The sequence below is a fragment of the Stegodyphus dumicola genome, chromosome 2, assembly GCF_044657685.1.
Source record: "Stegodyphus dumicola isolate Sdum_Otavi_A_Nest chromosome 2, ASM4465768v1".
In the NCBI taxonomy this organism is placed as follows: Eukaryota; Metazoa; Arthropoda; class Arachnida; order Araneae; family Eresidae; genus Stegodyphus; species Stegodyphus dumicola.
This window is the reverse complement of record NC_140769.1, coordinates 244,737,491-244,755,771: the sequence shown is the minus strand read 5'-3', so window position 1 is coordinate 244,755,771 and position 18,281 is coordinate 244,737,491. Positions and strand designations below refer to the sequence as shown.

At 34.3% G+C, this 18,281-nt stretch overlaps 1 long non-coding RNA gene across 1 annotated transcript in view; it reads left to right on the top strand.

The window, feature by feature from the left end:
* Window positions 1-18,281, top strand: part of LOC146998916 (uncharacterized) — a 60,759-nt gene that overhangs the window by 9,520 nt on the left and 32,958 nt on the right. The gene's annotated exons all lie outside the window — the stretch shown is intronic.

The window sequence follows — 18,281 nt, the reverse complement described above, 5'->3', positions numbered from 1 at the left end:
GGTCGTTCGACATCGACGATCTGCACTATTCTGAAGAAGAAGGAACGAATTAAGAAACTTAATGTAGCCAAAGAAGTTACCGCTACTTCCAAGCACCGTCCAAAACTCCTAGAAGCTGTTGTTGGTGTAGATTAACGAGAAGCAGTTAAAAGGTTGGTATCAGAAGCTATCATAAAGGTAAAGTGTTATTTATTAAAATAAATTGGTGAGTATGCTTCCAATTATAACACGCAGGCATGCGGAAAGGAGGGAGAAAATACCTTAGTGTTCATGTAGTTACAATTGCACATTATGTTCTAATTAGTAAAAACAGAAATTTATATGTTTTTACTTCCAAATTCCTAGAAATATTCAGAAAAATATATACTGGCATAAATTATTTTTATCTGCTTCTATCGATATAATTCAAAACATTAGAAAATGAATTCGGGGAATAGCTGCAAAATCACAATTGCTAGTTTTTGCTAATTAATCGCATCTTGTTGAATAAAAGTATATATTTAATTAAATTTGTAGCTGGTCTTTTGAAGACTTATCTCACCCGTCTATGCCGGTAAATGTGAGAGGGATTTTTTTTGTTAATGCATTAAAATCTAAGAAATATTTTCCCTATAGCAAGATCCTATTCCTTTAAGAATTCCCGATTTCTTTAACAATGGTAGGAAATGGCCCATTTCACCGGCTGCTTAACTATCTCATCACCGAGAATGTTGAAAAGGATGCGGCATGGGGGGGGGCGAGAAAACACACAAGCTAAGTCTTAGACGAAAGTCTAGTTCATTCGAAGTAACACTCAGACACCGCTAACCAATATGCCGTCTACAATAACTGGTAAGAAATATTTTCCTTTCAAAATATTTACTGTTCCGGAAATTTTTAGAAGTTGTAGAGACATTAGGATTTTTTAGAAGCAGGCAAGATGAAAAATATGCAACGCTTTCGCCGGGAATCGAACCACAGAAATCTGGAATACGCGCCCTGGGTGCAGACCATCACCCCACGAAGGCATGCCAAGAAGGCGGGAGAAATACCTTATAAAGTTAATATTTCCTTTTATAGGATTCCCCGCACCACAATTAGTGATACTGTTTTCATAAAACTGTACGCCTTTGCAACTGAAAGTGTATATGTAGGATTTGCATTTAAGGACATTAGGTATTTCTCCAGCCTTCTTAGCATGCCTTCGTAGTGTAGTGGTCAGCACGCTGGGAGAGTATTCCAGAGGTCCGTGGTTCGATTCCTGGCGAGGGCTTTGCTCATTTTTCCCATCTCCTGCTTTCAAAAAATTTTCTCCTACTTTTCAAACTGCACTTTTTTCCTCTTAATATTTTTTATTAGCTATTTTAGTTACTTTAACTATTAGTTACTTTAACTATTAGACAGCCCAAACGGGAAAGTGGTTGGTGACGCTGACTGCCATCCTAAAGGGCCCGGGTTCGAATCTCGAGGAAGACTTGGATGTAAATTGCCTGTCGCTTCAAAGGAGGCAACGTTGGCCCACCTGTTAGGTGCCTCCATAATAAAGTGACCACCAATTCCGGCCTTAGAGTGGCCAACGCCTATGATGACTAGTGCCACGCCATTAGAAAAACAATAAGTATTACTTCTACTTCAACATAATTAGGGCAGTAAATTATTTCATATTTCGGTTTCTTTTAGTAACAGAATTTGAGATGAAAATCATCAACACTTGACGAAATGGATTGCAAAAGTAACTCAACAAAAATTCTTTCCACAAAACTCTATTTCTAAATTGCCCGCTATTTCAAATAATACTAATTCTTTTGGTTTCATCCTCCCTCTATATTTACTAAATTATTAAATTAACAATATTTACTAAATTATTCAAAGAAAAGGCATTTATATAGCGAGAATATGCTAAACAAGTTTGTTTTTGAAAATAATATTAAACTCTACTGTTGCATCCTAACAAACTATTGAACGCTTTAAATATCGAAGCAGATAGTTGCGTTTTAAAACATTATTAACTCTGAAATATATGTTGCGATATGAGTACTTAGAGGCAAACAATCATTCCGAAATTTATCAAAGGAAACGCATTGAATTCTAATCTAGAACTGCTCCTCTTAAGGACTCTTTTTTAATATACTTTACATAATGCTGACATTGAGATCCAAGATAACTGAAATTGCAGCCAGGGAAAAGGCATAATAACAGTAGTCCCGCATGTTAAGCGGCCAATTGTTCTTCGAACCCCGCATTATTCAAAAATCGTGTAAGTTCGTGACCCGTGTATAAAATTAGTCACGTATTTTTGCGTATAACCTAATTCTTTTCGCTCTTATATTTTAAATCATGACTGGGTTATTGTATCTTTATAGAGTAATAAATACAATTACGTAAAGAATTGTATTTATTACTCTATAAAGATACAATAACCCAGTCATGATTTAAAATATAAGATTTACAATTAAAATATAAGTAATAATTAAAATATAAGAAATTAAATAATTAAAATATAAGAAGCTACAGAAGTTTTTAGATTCACCTCACAGGCAAAATTGACAAATCGCTTTGGCTCAGCATATTCATCTTTCACGGAAGGGACAACCATTGTTAGACGTTATGGTATTATCTAAAATTTCAAAAACGTTTCTTTCTTCTACTTTTGTTAAGTGCTCTAGTAGCGATATACTGTCGACAATGAGATTCTAAGAAATGTAAAATGCATAATGAATTTCTATGAGACTTTTTCAAATTTTCGATATTTTTTACCGGCCACGTAATATATATTATTCCCATTTACCTAACATTGAGTGCTTTCGTAAAGCATCTGTACAATAATCTGAAATCAAACGATAAATGCAAATAACCATGAGAAAATATGCATACTGTTGTGTACGTATGGGTTTGTAATAGAATGAAAGCACACAGAACCGATGATAACTTTATAAGGTATTTCTCCCGCCTTCTTAGCGTGCCTTCGTGTTGCGGTAATCTGCACGCTGGGCGCAGAGGTCCGTGGTTCGATTCCCGGCGAAGGCGTTGCTGATTTTTCACTTCTCCTGCTTCCAAAAAATACCTAATGTCTTTACAACTTCATAACATTTATTTCACGAAACGAAATAAATTGCAGTTCTAGAACTTCCCACAAAAATACTCGTACAACTTTTCGCAGTATCACAAAGCACAATCGATAGTTAGGTTTCAAACTACTAAGAACGCTAAACACAGCGCTATGCAAAGCGCATCTAAAGAGCGAAGCTCACACGGAGTTACTTTAATACTCCGTAATCGACTCTGAACTGAGATATTGATGCTTTCCCCGGTCTTCTGTATATTTGCGTCGGGCCGATGAAAAATCTCTAGTACCTTTCACTTCTCGAAATTACTGAAAGGTGTATGAGAGCCGGATGCGGTTGCAGATACATATAGGGATCAATTACAGATAATCAACTACAATACCACTTACAGTTATACAGGGACCGGACCAAAATGTCGTGCAATGAGCGTCAAGTTTGGCGACGTTTGGCAATTTCTTGTCAAGTTTCGGGACAAAAATTAGTCGGCAAATCCATCTCCATTTTGGCGATTTCTCGCCAATTTAGCGAGATAGCTATTTATCTCAATGTTGTACAAATTTGCCCTTGTAATCTTATTTTTAAGACAGAGCTTAATCACTTTTGGCTTTTCGTGTTATATTGTAGAAAAAATACTACAATTTCACATATAATTTCAATAAAATTATTTACATATATACAGAATTCGTTACAATATGTTTATTAAACTTCCGTTAAAATAATATGTAAGTTCTAAACCAAATATCTTTATCGGTAGGTGTCTAAAGGGATTAGTTTAAATAATTTGTTTAGAAACGGCTTTATCAAATTATTCATATATGGTGTAAAAACACGCTGCCGTTATCATAGTTAATATTTTCGAACTGCATTCGTTCAAAATCGCAGTTAAATTAAATTCCTGTTCATTTTAATTTATTAAGTGAACTCATTTCTGGAAATAAAAAATGTTCCAGCGATCTCTACGTACTATCAGTTTCTTTCATCCCATTTCAGGCTCTTCGAAACGGAAGTAAACTAAAGACAAATAATTTCTTTACCATCTAATATCATCCAATTAACTGTAACTGACAAGCGATGAAAATGCGCACCACACTTGGAAATACCTCCTCTTTTGTTAAATGACAAGCTTAATTTCTGCTTTTTTAGTCTTTTTATTTTCTCCATTCAGAACATCAAGACCGTTTGCAAGATTTGTTTAAGTAACTCTTCAATCAGCCTCCACTAACTGTGTCATATGATGTTCTTACATTTCATGCCAAGTTTCTGTATTTACTTTAACTTACAATGGAACCTCGAGATACAAGTTGAATTCGTTCAAGCATTGCGCTAGTATAGCAAATTTCTTGTATCTAGAAACAAACTTTCCCATTGAAAATAATGGAAATCCAGTTAATCCGTTCCACCCCTCCAAAAATATCAACATAAAAATCAATTTTTCTAATAAATAACACTGGTAATAATATAACCGCAGTTAACTTTATGATAGTTTCCGACACCGAATCGCCTTTTAACTGCTTCTCGTTAATCCACACCAACAACAGCTTCTCAACATCTTCTTGGAGTTTTGGACGATACTTGGAAGTAACGGTAACTCTTTTGGCCACATGAAATTTCTTAATTTCTTCTTTCTTCTTCAGAATAGTGTAGATCGTTGATGTCGAACGGAAAAAAGTCTTTGCCAATTCCGTCACTCTTACACCACGCGTATGTTTATCTATGATTTCTTTTATAATTTCAACGGCTATGGCTTCCTTCTTTTTATTTGCAGCACTATCTGAGGCAACAATCTTCTTGGCAGGCATCGTAAAATAATTATTTTCAAGTTAACTGTAAAAAATAATTAACTCATAAGCGCACAAATACGTAGCTCAAAGAACACTGATTGATCTGACGAGGGGATTCCCGGAGTCGAGCCGAATCAGGAAATAGCGCCACGCAATACCAAAAGCCTGGATCATTGCTCGTTGCTAGAGTCAATGCTTGTATTGAGAGACGAATTTTTCGCTCATTTTTTTCTCGTATGTCGAATTTCTCGTATATAGATGTTCTCGTATATGGAAGTGCTCGTATCTCGAGGTTTCACTGCACTTAAAGCAAATCCAATTCAATAGTAATTTTCTTTGGTATCATAAAGTGTAACCAAACTTTAGATAGACGGGCAACGAATTATCGCTAAGTAACAACTGAAACTTGAGAAGGGTGTAAAAGATTCTTTATTTAAAACTAAATGAGAACAGTAGGAAGCACTTGGAGCTTACAATTTAGCCAACCACTTGTGGTGAGATAACTTAAAATAACAGTAAGTCAGATGTAAAATTTAATTTCATTAAGCTAGTAGTCAAAGGCTACACAGATCAATTAACGCGAAGTTAGCTCAAAGCTTAACCGGCATGGATATTTAATTATCGGCAATTATAATGCAAGGTCGAAGACTACAAATCTTACCTGATCTAACAACCTAGTAACGTGGTCTGGAGAGGCAGAACACGCTCTGCATTACAATCCGAAAAACTTCCCTTTAAATAAACAAATAAAATAAAATTAATTTACATTCTGGCGAAAAAACGGAAGGGAGAAATGACAGTAAAGATCCGCAACATAAAATAACTGGTTAATTTGCATAAAGAAACCCTACAAACTAAAATATATATATATATATATATATATATATATATATAATCCTACCTTAAAGTTTAGTATAAAGAAATATAAAAATAGGGGGAAATTTGATAGGACGTGTCAGTTTAGTTACATGATTGCCCAACATTAGAACTCTTTCCATAACAGACACTATATTATATTTATTGAAAAACATCTATAGGTAACGAATGAGACTGCATATATTTATTCCATAGGAATTTCTATCAAACAGGCTAATAATTCTAAAATTCGCATTGAAAATTCAAGTATTTTAAACGAGTAGCAAGCGCAGTGCTGCTCATTTAAAGTACCTTTAAATACTACGAATAATAGCAGTTAAAATCTGAAAGTTGTTTTTAGGAAAAAAATATAGTTAAAAATTAACAGAAATGTTTACAACATAGTGATTTCCTGTCAATTACTGGCTCAGTTTGGTCAGCTGATCCAACACATGCCACGTAAATGCCCACCGCACCATTGAAGAATTACCAGCTTGAAAAGCGCGACCATCAGCTCTTACCAACTGAAAACGTGACAAGCCGGAACAAGCTGTTCATCTGCGCTGAAGGTGATGTTTTGCCATTAGTAAAGACAATCGATTCGCTTTTTTCTGCTATCTTCCATCAAGCCAGGTTTCCTTACACGATCCTCACAGACACTTATCCAGTGCGTTCTAGACTGGTAGCCAGTTCCCTGAGCGCCATTTGTCTATTAGCACACATGTCTATTAGCTCATATATCATTGGTCTCGATTATTCAACAGACACTGGCGAGCATTCCTTGATTAAGGTAGTGCCTTCTGTGAGGTAATTTCAGTACACTTTTAACAGTGAGGAGAGAAGAAATTTAAAAGTCTCAACAAATTCAGAAAAGCTATGCCCCATGCGTGCCAAATTCCAGCTATCATTCGACTTTCAAACTCGATTAATTCTTGTCGGTAGCCGTTATCACCTTAAGCATGTCACAAGATAATCATGAGTTCAACAGGCAGCACTAACAACCATCTGATTCTCTACACACTTTTAACACGACGAGAGCGTCACTTGTAAATTTATATACTGCTACCCGATAACTTTTGGCTCTTCAGCTTATTTGTGTTTGCGAGCTTTGCACAGTACGTTACTAATAATAAAATATTTTTTGTGGTTTATTAAGTAATATGTAGATATTATAGATGTATATATACTTAAGTCTAGTATGTTTACATTGTTGTCTAAGTTATTAAATGCATTTAAAAAGTATTAAATAAAAAACAATATAAATAAAAATTTAATTTTTTTTATAATTACAAATGCATATTATTAGCCTAAATAGGCAGTTTTCCCAAAAGGGCTGTTAATTTCGTTTTGGCATTTTGCGTCGTACACTATGGAACGGCGTTTCACTTTTCAAATTGTTTCCCCTAAATATTACAGCCCTGCATTGCAGTTAAAGAAATTAAATAATGAAGAATCTGCATGAATGTATGTATGTGTCTCGTATTGTGTAAAAACAACAAATTTTGAATAGCGTAATCCTCCACTCGAATATGGGCAACCGGAAACCAGAATTCAGAAATTTGGTTTATTGCATATACCATATTTTATAAAACTTCAACGAATTTTTGATTAAAAAACTTAATGATTTCAAAGCGGCCTCTCTGTATGGAAAAAAAAAAGCATTTTTATCTCCAGTGCGCGAGCATATGTATCGATAATTCTAAAGATATGTTCTTTTTAAATATTTTGCGTTATTGCTGTTGTTGAACTGAATTTTATGATTTAACGAGATATTTAATAAATAAAGGTAACATACAAAACGTTAAAAAAAGTCTCTTTGGGTGTAATTTAAAATCTAAATGCTTTTAAATTTTTTAATTTATATTATTTATTTTCATTTGAAATAAATAAAAGAAAAATTATAAATGAAAATCAATTTAATTTATTCTAAATACATATAAAAACTATATTATTCCCGACACTGATATGTGAAAAATGAGCCATTTCTTTCTTTCTCTCTTTTTAAAGAAAACAGTCCTTCCTTATCAAGGCTTAACTGGGGGGGGGGCGTTTCTTATACTGTTTTGCTGGAGTTAGTTCGGATTCCATTTAATCGACTTCTTTACGCTTAACGGGAAAATCAAGAGCGAATGTTTATTTAAATTTTTCTCACATTCTAAAGGGTCGAGTTTCCTTATATGCGGAAAAAAGAACATTTCGCACAGAGTTATACAGATAAGTTGTTCCAATAAGATTTTAGGAAATGTCTATAACAACTAGGCATACAGTACAACAAAATACCAAACATTCCTTTAGATTAAACTCAATCATGTTTTTTCCCCTTCTAATTCCGTTTTGTTTGTATGGCCGTTTTCGTGCTTTGTCATGTGAGAAATCGAAAGCAACAGAAAGAGTTAAAAGATCCTTATTTGCATTAGTCACCATTTCAATCGCGATTAGAAATCTTTCACATGATCTATTGCTAATCCATTCGATGATATCTTTAAATGTTAGCTGCATTTTGTACGGCTAAATTCTTTTTGTCTTATCATACACTTCTTTAAAAAGACTTTTGATGAAGTTGGAATAGATTAGATAGAACACAGCATATCTTAATTTAGTAGCAGTTAAAGTTAGTTCTGAAGACTTTTTTTTGGTTGAAAATGCCTTTATTGTTGAATCAGTTTGGAAAAAAGAAATTTTGTTTGATGATTCGTCCGAATAATGTTTAAAGAAACTACGACTTTTGTTCTTTATCAAAGATAGCGAACCCCTTAGATGTTTGCTTAGTTCTGTACATAAACTTATTTACTTCTAAAGAAAGATTTTTGTAAATAGAACTTCAAATATAGCCTTCGAGGCTTGTTTTAATGGTTACATTTCGGTAGTTAGCTTATCGTTCCTCGAAAATGGTTTCTTTGAAAATAAGGTAAGCTTGTCGATGTAAAAAGAGCATTGGAATTTAGAAATATCTGAGAAGAATCTTCTTTTGAACCCTAAAATTTCATCCTCAAATGCTACAGCACTGATAGCTGAAATTTCTTAAGTTAAAATATATAGATTCGTGCGTATATTTAATGATGCCACTCGTGATTTGAAAATAGCACAGCAATAATTAATATTTGAGGATAAAGAAACAATAACTACAGTAGCGTTTTTCTTCCATACGGATGCAAAGGCAATGAAACCTCCAGATTCTAAATTGAACATAAAATCCTTTAGGTAGATAGTTAGTCAACAAATTGTTTCATGCTTCAGGAGTGATATTTTACGCTTCTTTGCACGAACTGTTTTCTGGGATGCGTGAGACAGGTCTAGTTGCATAAATGCCATTACTTTCGTCAATATGAGGCTTGATGTAACAAATAGCTTTGAAAATGGATAACGCTATTACCTTTTTATGCTTGATATCTCTTGATCACTCTTGAAAAATTAGCAACAAGAATCAACCCCTTGTTAAAACTTTTTTGCAATATACATGAAAGTTTAAAAATGGAAGATTTGAATAAATAAGGTACATGTTTTACTTTCTTGCAAAATTGTGATTCATTACAAAAGAAAAACGCATCTTAATATCACAAGATAAGGAAAAGTTATGAGTGCATTTTGCCTCCACACCTAGCGTAATTTGACAGGTATTAAAATGATTGTCATTTTCGAACCACATGCTTTTTGCTGATCAACAGATAAAGATGCAACTATTTCGAGGAAAGATAGAAGAGTCCCACATATACATGACGTGAAGAATTTCTAAAGAAAAAGACAAGAAGATACAGAAGGCCAGGCTCAGAACGCATGCTCATCTTGAGTCCTTAATCAGCTTTAACATCAATAAGTATTTAAAGAAACGTAACACACTGAGGTCGCGATTGAGCATGGGATTATAATCTACCATATTTATCACTCAGATGATGGAATTATACAATTTTTGATGCAAAACATAACGATTTCGCAAGCAAGGAAATCTTTTCCCTTTGAAACATCCGCTAACTGTTTGTGCACACGCTTAATTTGCGAGGCTATTTTCAAGGAACTGCATCCTACCATTTGAAAAATAAGTCATAAAATAATATTTAAAGTAGTCAATATGTTACAGGTACTACTTTATGTAAAAATAACTTGTAGAGACATTAGGTATTTTTGAAGCAGGAGACTTGAAAAATGAGCAACACCTTCGCCGGGAATCGAGCCACAGACCGCTGGAATACGCGCCCAGCGTGCAGACCACCACACCACGAAAGCATGCTAGGAAGGCGGGAGGAATACCTTATAAACTATAGAAAATCACTGCATTTTTATTAAAATATTTTAACATAAAATTAGTGTAATTTACATAAAATTAGTTAATTTTAATAGCATTAATACGTGCTTCAGGTGTCACCTATCCTTGCATTATATTTAGTGACGAGGCGTTGCTTGCATTTCTTTTACACAAATTGCTTTTTTACACAAGTCTAGCTCTATTGATGTTATCTGAGTTGCATTTTATATTCTGTGTTTAATTTGTTTATATATTTTTCGCTGCCACCTACTTTGAGACAAATATTTTACTTAATATATTGTTTCGAGTGGCATTAAAATGTTTATAACTGAGTGAAGAACTTCTAGGAACCCGCAAGTATTTTCCATGAATCTATAACCAAAAGTTTAGAAGCCACTTTTACTTAAATTTCGATTTGAACGTCCAATCTGTTGAAACGCCAATAAGTTGTTCCCTATCGTATTACACAAACGGATTTTTTTATCCAATTATATTTAGTTATTGCTTCTGGAAAATATTCTTTCATAGTTTTCTTCAATTAAAAAATGATCCATTGTACAATTTCTAACACTGTCATCTAAATTCAGTTCATTTTCCATTAGCAATCTGTTTAATTTTGCAGAGCATTGCACGTCATTCTGTTTGATATATGATGGTTACATGCTAGTAGATTTTAGAACTAATCTGTAACTAAATGTATCTTTGTATTTTTTAGTTAAAAAACAAGTCAACAAGTGAGAGTGCTTAATAATTTTCTTTTCCAATTTTTATTTTGAATCGTGGAACCCTGGGAATTGACTCGTGGAACCCACGGAACAGAGTTTGAATACCAATGGTCTATTCATTTTTTTAGATGTGGTATCTTTTCTCTGTTACCGCACGTTATAAGTTTAAAGGGTTCTTGAAACATATCAGATATTTATTTTGGTCCATTAATGGTCAGACTCTCTGTTGGGATGGCAGTAGGAAAGCTGGCTTCACTAACCTTTGGTCTAGATTCGAGTCTGTGAGAAGGCTTCGATGTTTATAAATATATAGCGACTTGGAGGCATGCGTAAAATACTACAGTACCAAAAGTTCTCTCAAGAAGGTTGCGGGGTTCTAACCTTTTATTTAACAGCTAAATTGTATGTGTAGGAACCTCGTGAACAGCTAAGCGAATAATCACTTTAGTTCAGGAACAAAGACGTAAACGCAAGAAGGGTTAATTACCCTTTATTTCTCAAAATAAGAATTAAAACAGTCGACCCCTTTCTCAGGGCGTACAGCAAAGCCTCCACTGGGGCTTGAACTCAAAGTAATAAAAATAAGACTTAACTAATGCTCAACTAAAAAGATCTGGCGGAAACTATCAAAATTATAAGTAGTTAGCTTCTAAATACCGAATAAACTAGCAAAGCTATCGAGGGCCTGAAATACGGCCGAGCGTAGCTTTAGAGCGTAGCTCTAACGAGCCGAGCGTATACGGCCGAGCGTAGCCTTAGAGCGTAGCTTTAAGGTAGCTTAAAGAGAGACGTAGCCAAAAGGCTAACGCGCGCTAGTCAGAAACTCTGAGACTCTCTCTCGAAGTCAATGGAACTTCGACTTAAATGCCACTCTTACTCATTTGCATTAAGCGCGATTTGTAAGCTGAAATTAGGAAGAACAGGAAAGTAGCTTTAACTAAACTGTTAGAAACTTAGGATAAACCTTACAAGGTGATGGCAGTTGTTCTTCAAACTCTTCCCCTTTTGCATAGGTGCAATTCGATCACTCCCTGCGGTTTATCTCGAACAACGTTCTCCATAATATGAGCGCTAAACGAATGGAACATTTCCCCATTCCTTAAGAATGCATTAAATTGTAAGTGTGTGGCTATTTGGAGCAACAGCAAGAATTTCTGATCAAACTGTGAGGCATACCACTTACGCTTGTCGATGTTAAATTGTTCGACCATCTCAAGCGCAACTCTGTTTGGCATTCTACCAAAACACATGGACTCGTTCGAAAGGGGCGGTATTACTTGCTGCGACGTGAAAGGTCTTCTCTTCTCCGGAAAGAGCTATGCTGGAGGAAAAGAAAGTCCTCATCCTTCCACCCTATTTTGAGAATAATTCAGTCCGAATGGCGTATGCGTGTTTGCGCTTATGCGGATGAGGGGCGGTCGAACTATTAATAGGACATGTATACGATTTACTATGGTTCTGTATTCAGTATCTCTCAGATGTGAAAAATGAAAATGAAATTTAGAGAATATATTAACCAAAGACCGAATAAAACCACTTTAAAATTTACTAATTCCGCTATATCTGCTTCCTACTGAATAATTCAAATTCCTTTTCTTGCACCATATTTTTAATTTTTCAGAATTCTTTTTCCTCCTTGTTTCGTTTCTTTAATCCCTCGTACGCAAATTACCCAGGGAAATAAACGCAAAGTTACGTCGTGAATCGTTAAGCATTTTCGTTATTAAATGAGTACACAAGATACCACGGGACGTCTGTTTACGATGATATAATATCATAACCATGTTTTCTCAGCCATGGCTTTTTCATTTTGTACAGGCCGTTTTAAGTACACGATTTTACGTTGTATAGAAGCCAGACTATAATCTGGAGATATCTAGATTCCAATTTTTTATTACTTTTCTTTCTCTGATAACTGAGAATTTTCTGCTTCTTTTCTTCTCATTGTTTTAAAATGATCCATTTGCTAACGTATACCTGAAATGGGCAAATATAATTAATCTTTAACTAATATGGAATATTTTAAGTACTAATTAAATAACACATTGATTTTAAACGATGTTTTCTAACTTTTTTTAATTACTTAGATTCCTAAAAAACTTTGATAACAGAATTCAGGAAAATATAATAAATCACCCGGAATTTGTTTAATAACACATTGCGAATACTGGAGAAATATACGCAACTTGGAAATGTTCGTAGTATATTAGACTCAATCCATAACTTAAATTGTACGCAGCTGTAAATAAGAGAGTCATTCTTAATTCAATTAAACGACAATTTCAGTGGAAAATTCTTTTGATTCCGAAAATTATTTCTAAAAATAAGTAAGTCTTAAAAACTGATTCTAACTTCTGAACTCTATTTCCATGGGAAACAAACCATCTGAGGTAATTTAGAGTAAAAAGAAAAAAAAAAAAAAAAAAAAAAACCATCCATATGCCAAAGACATTTTCCCACGAATTGCAGCGGATTTATGACAGCACGTTAAGTTTTCCGCTCCCGAAAGTAGTAGAAGTGATCACACTATTTACACACGTCCAACGCTAGCGACTTCCCACTGAAAAGAGCGTCTTCAGACTTTTTGGAATGATGTGAACAAATACAGGAGATGAAAATTGTCCTTTTTACATATCCTTGCATTTGTTCTTAGCTTACAGGTAGTGACTGCAACAGATCAGAAATATGTTACCGGCATTCGGCATTTTTTAAAAGTTTTACCGGTATTAGGGAAATTAAAAAAAAAAAAAAAAAAAGGTACAAAAGCAGTTTTTTCGTTGCCATATTTGCTAGTTTTATACAAAAATTGGATAAACGATAAAAATATAAACAATTCTGTTGTGTACTAATATAAAATAAAGGAACAAATGTTATAATCAAATATTATTATTAAGAGCAGTAAAATAATGAATTATAAAAATACAAGCAAAAAATAGAATAGAAAACAAATTGCAGTATTACAGTACAATAAAGGAACAAGACATATAGTATCATCATTAGGAAGAATAAATATCACATAAAAATCATGTTGTGTAGCCTTTTATATAATATCTAATAACAGAAAGTACAATACAATAATAATAATACGATAAAGGAACAAAACGTACATCATCATCATTAGGAAGAGTAAATATCACACAAAACTCTTGTTGTGTAGTTTATTATACAAAATCGAATAACAGAAAACACAGTACAACCCCCTTCCCCCAAAAAATCTGAAGGGTTTCAGATTTTAAATTACGTCCAAAGGGGCGTTTTTTGAACGTTTTGTGTGTTACCTTTATTTATTAAATATCATGTTCTTTGCACTTAAACCATAAAATTCAGGTCAGTAGCAATGCCGCAAAATAATTTTAAAATGAGCATATCTTTAGAATTTCCGATACACAGTTCCGTGCCCGCTGGAAATAAAAAGGCCCCCCCCCCACCGTAGAGTGTTGCCATTGCTCGCTTTTAAATCGTTGAGTTTGTTACTCAAAAATTCGTTAAAGTTTTACAAAATATGAAATCGATCATAAAACAAATCCCAAATTTCAAATTTGGTCTTCCACATGCCCATATTCGCAGTAGAATTACGTCATTCAAAATTCGATGGCTCTATGTACCATTGTTTTATCACAATGCGAGAAATATACATACATTTATGCAGATTTTTCATTATTTAATTTCTTCAAATATAATGCAGGACTCTAACATTTGGTGGCAACAGTTTGAAAAGTGAAACGGACATTTATAGTGATTCAACGCAAAATCGCAAAACGAAAACTACAGTCCTTCAGGGACAAAGATCCTTTGGACTAATAATAATATAATATCTACTAATAGAAAATACAATACAATAAAGGAACAAAACGCATAGTATCATCATTAGGAAAAGTAAATATAATTTGTAAGTCTGCTATACTATATTTTAATACTGGGGATCGTGGTCCCTCCTCCCCAAAAAAAGATAACTCTTCTCTCTTTGTTTCATGCCTGCATATCTCTGTTAAAATTTCTGTCCATGCTCTCATATTGTTTCTACCATTCCCTCTATTCTCTTCTATTTGTGATGCTTTAACATTTTTACATCCCTTCATCGCTGCATCGGAAAAAAATTATCTTTATTTCCTATCTTATCTTGAAATAGTGCTCTATACTGCGTACATTCAGGGCTTCAATTAAGCTGAAGCCCGGCTGAACTATTTTTTAAAATTTTAGTGAAATTGTTATTTGAGCCGGAATCCCAGATTAGATGAGGTCAGTATTTTATTTTATTATTTAACTATCTATTATTAATTAAGACAAAATAACACGTCGAACAAATACTAATTCAGAAGTTAAACAACAGAAATCAGCGTTATATTTTCAAATTTTCACAGTACTAGTTTCGATGGTTTTACCGAACCACCATCCTCAGCTGTAAAAGCGCAAACGAACGAGATAGGATATAATGATCAGATAAGGTAAGAAAGCCTGGACATAAAATAAGCTAGTGGCGTATCTATCATTAGTTTAATAACTTATTAAATTTTTATTTATTTACTTAAATTTTATTAAATATTAATTTCAATTATTAAATTATTTGCTCCGGCACTTCTATTTACAGAAATTGAGCCCTGATGCAAATTAAGCTGAAAAAGAATTTTTTGCTTTTACCTCTATTACAGATTCCTCTTTAATATGCATTTCTCAAAACATTTTATTTTAATATCATTGTTAACTTTTTAAAAAACATTTTAGACTAAAAAAACTTACATTAAATTGATATTGTACTCAGGCTATAAAGCATTTTCTCCCTCCTTTCTGCATGCCTTCGTGGTGTAACGGTAGCACACTCAGCGCGTATTAGAGAGCTCTAGATTCGATTCTCAGCGAGGACATTGCTCATTTTTCGTGTTTTCTACTTTAAAAATTCTAATGACTCTACAGTGGCGCCGGAACAAAAAAGGTGATGGCTGATGATTCTTCACCACCAGAATTTGGCGGTTGGGTACCCTCATCCCCAGGCTTCCTTTAAAAGGGGGAGTATATAAGGTATTTTCTCCCTCTTTTCTGGAAGCCATCGGGAGGTAACGGCAGCGCACTCGACGCGTATTCAAGAGGTCGAGGTTCGCGTTCCGGCGAGGGCATTGCTCATTTTTTATGTCTTTCTGCTTCAAAAATTTCTAATGGCTCTACACGGCTAGGCTTAAAAGTCTAATATGTCTCTGATTCGTCTGATTTTTTAATCTGCTCAACTTTCTATTTTACGCCCCCCCACAAAAAATGGTAAAAATCTAACCAAATTTTGCATTATAATTCTTAATTCTTACGTTTTTACTGCATTTTATAAATTTTATTCTAGTCATGTAGTTTTTGATGATTATGAGCACAAGTAGTGTGCTATTACTTATTAAATCTGAGGCAAAATTTTGTCATTTCCTCATTTTTCTGCTACAGGAAGTAATGAAATCATATTTCTCACAAGATTCCTTGAAACCTTTTCAGCCCTTCTCCTCTCGTTGCATAATTTTGAAGGCGATGATGATTTAAAATATAATCAGCTTAAAATGATTTACCATTTCGACACATTTTAATTTAAATTTTCCTCAACAATAGATACTTTAGAAGAATACTGCAAAAGAGTTGATGCCCGTTTGTGTAAATAGGATTAAAAAGATTTATAATCTCCATTCTTTAATTTGAAATTTTCCTCAACAGTAGCAGTTTTAAGCATGCAACAGTTGAGATACGTTTCCGTCACGCACCTTCGCTCGCGGTGGGTGATTACACTCACTTCTTCCTAGTCACGCTACACCTCAATCTCTCTGGTTGAAACGTCAATGTTAATTATTAACTCCTACTTTGCAAACGTCCCACGCATTGTCTCGTCTCGTTATGTAGCTATAGAAAGGTGGCCACAATTGTAATTACCATTGACCTGGGAGTTTTAGACCAGAAGATTGTTAAATTGCTGAAGATGTACCACAATCAAAGACAATTCATTTGATGATTTGATCGCCTTCTTAAGCAACATCGAGGGCAAATTCTTTATTTGTGGATTAATCTGGAGACACCATTTTGCTGCAGAACAATTAGATGAGTTCATCTCTGAGAGCAGCTAGGACTAAACGAGCTATCTTAGAATATTTAAGAATGTGAAATGTTTAGCGAACTAAACTGGCAAAAATCTATTTTAGAATTGACAATTATGAAATATTTAGCATGCTAAACAAACATGAATAGATTTTCAAGGAATAATATATTCATTATTATATTATCATTGGCATAATATATTCATTATTTCATATAAAATACGCTGTCTTGTCTTGAGAATAAAGATGCTTGTTAGAGTAGTTCTTTAAAAGCAATTAAGTTTTCCAAACAGATAATGATAGGGCAAACTGAATAAAAGTTGAAAGATTTAGTAAGTTAGCTTAACGTAAAAAGTCCTTGAAATGTGAGGTCCTAGTAGGTAACTAATGGAAGCTGGCTGCTCCTTTGTTGGGCTAGGATTTCGATTCTGGATAAGGCACAGACATTTTTTACTGCAATTACTTTGTAGAGTCATTAGGTTATTTTGAAGCAGAAGACATGAAAATGAGCAATGCCCTTTCCGGGACTCGAACCTGGACCTGTCGATTACGTGCCGAGTGTGCTAACCGTGACACCACGAAGGCATGCTGGAAGGCGGCAGGAAATATCTTTCATTTTAGTTTTTTTTAATCTTTTAACTGTATTTTTGTTTAAGATTTGTATAAGCCATTTGCACATTGTAATTTGCATATATCTATCTGTGGACACCTGTGGCGCTATTGCACAACAATGTCATCTGCACTGTAAACTAGAAAAGTCCAACTATGTTCTACACTTCTTCCTTTGGGCCGCTTTAAATAATGGTGGACGTGGTGCTGTACTGATTAACCATTATGGTAAAGGGACAGTGCCCACGTCCTCCGTCGCTTGTCACTTGTATTTTTGTTCGTCTGTGTTGTGCGTGTTGCGTCAACCATGAGGCCGATTATTATCGGCCAAGAGGGTTACAGTACACCTCGTATATTGCATTACATTACCTTGTATACTTCGCCTTTTAAAGGGCGACTGGGGATTAAGGGACCCAATCGCTATACTCTGGTGGTGAAGAATCATCATCCACCACCTTTCAGTTTGGGCGCCACTTAGACGCATAAGGTTTTTTCGTGCTAGAGACGTGAAATTATGCCTACCCTCGCCGGGACTCGAACCTGGACCTCTCGAATACGAGCCGAGTGTGCTAACTGTTACACCACGAAGGCATGTTGGAAGGAGGGAGAAAATACCTTATAATATTTATAATGGAATAATTTAAAATCCGTTGAAAATTTTTTTCGAGAGTGTAGATGAAGAAGACTATGGAACCTTTGAGTTTCACCTTTGGGATAAACTACTGTCAAAAAAATTGAGTTGGAAATTTATCAAGGAGCTATCGCTTGCTTTGACGTTATAAAAATAATGAAATTTAGTCCCGAAAAATAATTTATTTTTCAGCAAACAAATTCTTTGAGTGCTAGATATATAAATAAACTCTTTGGTAACAGTTTCCTTTCCTTTTATTAGCACAATTCACGCTGTGACTCAATCTTAATCTATGATTCAGCGTCTATTAATTCCGAATCTCATTTGAAAGTTTTTATCA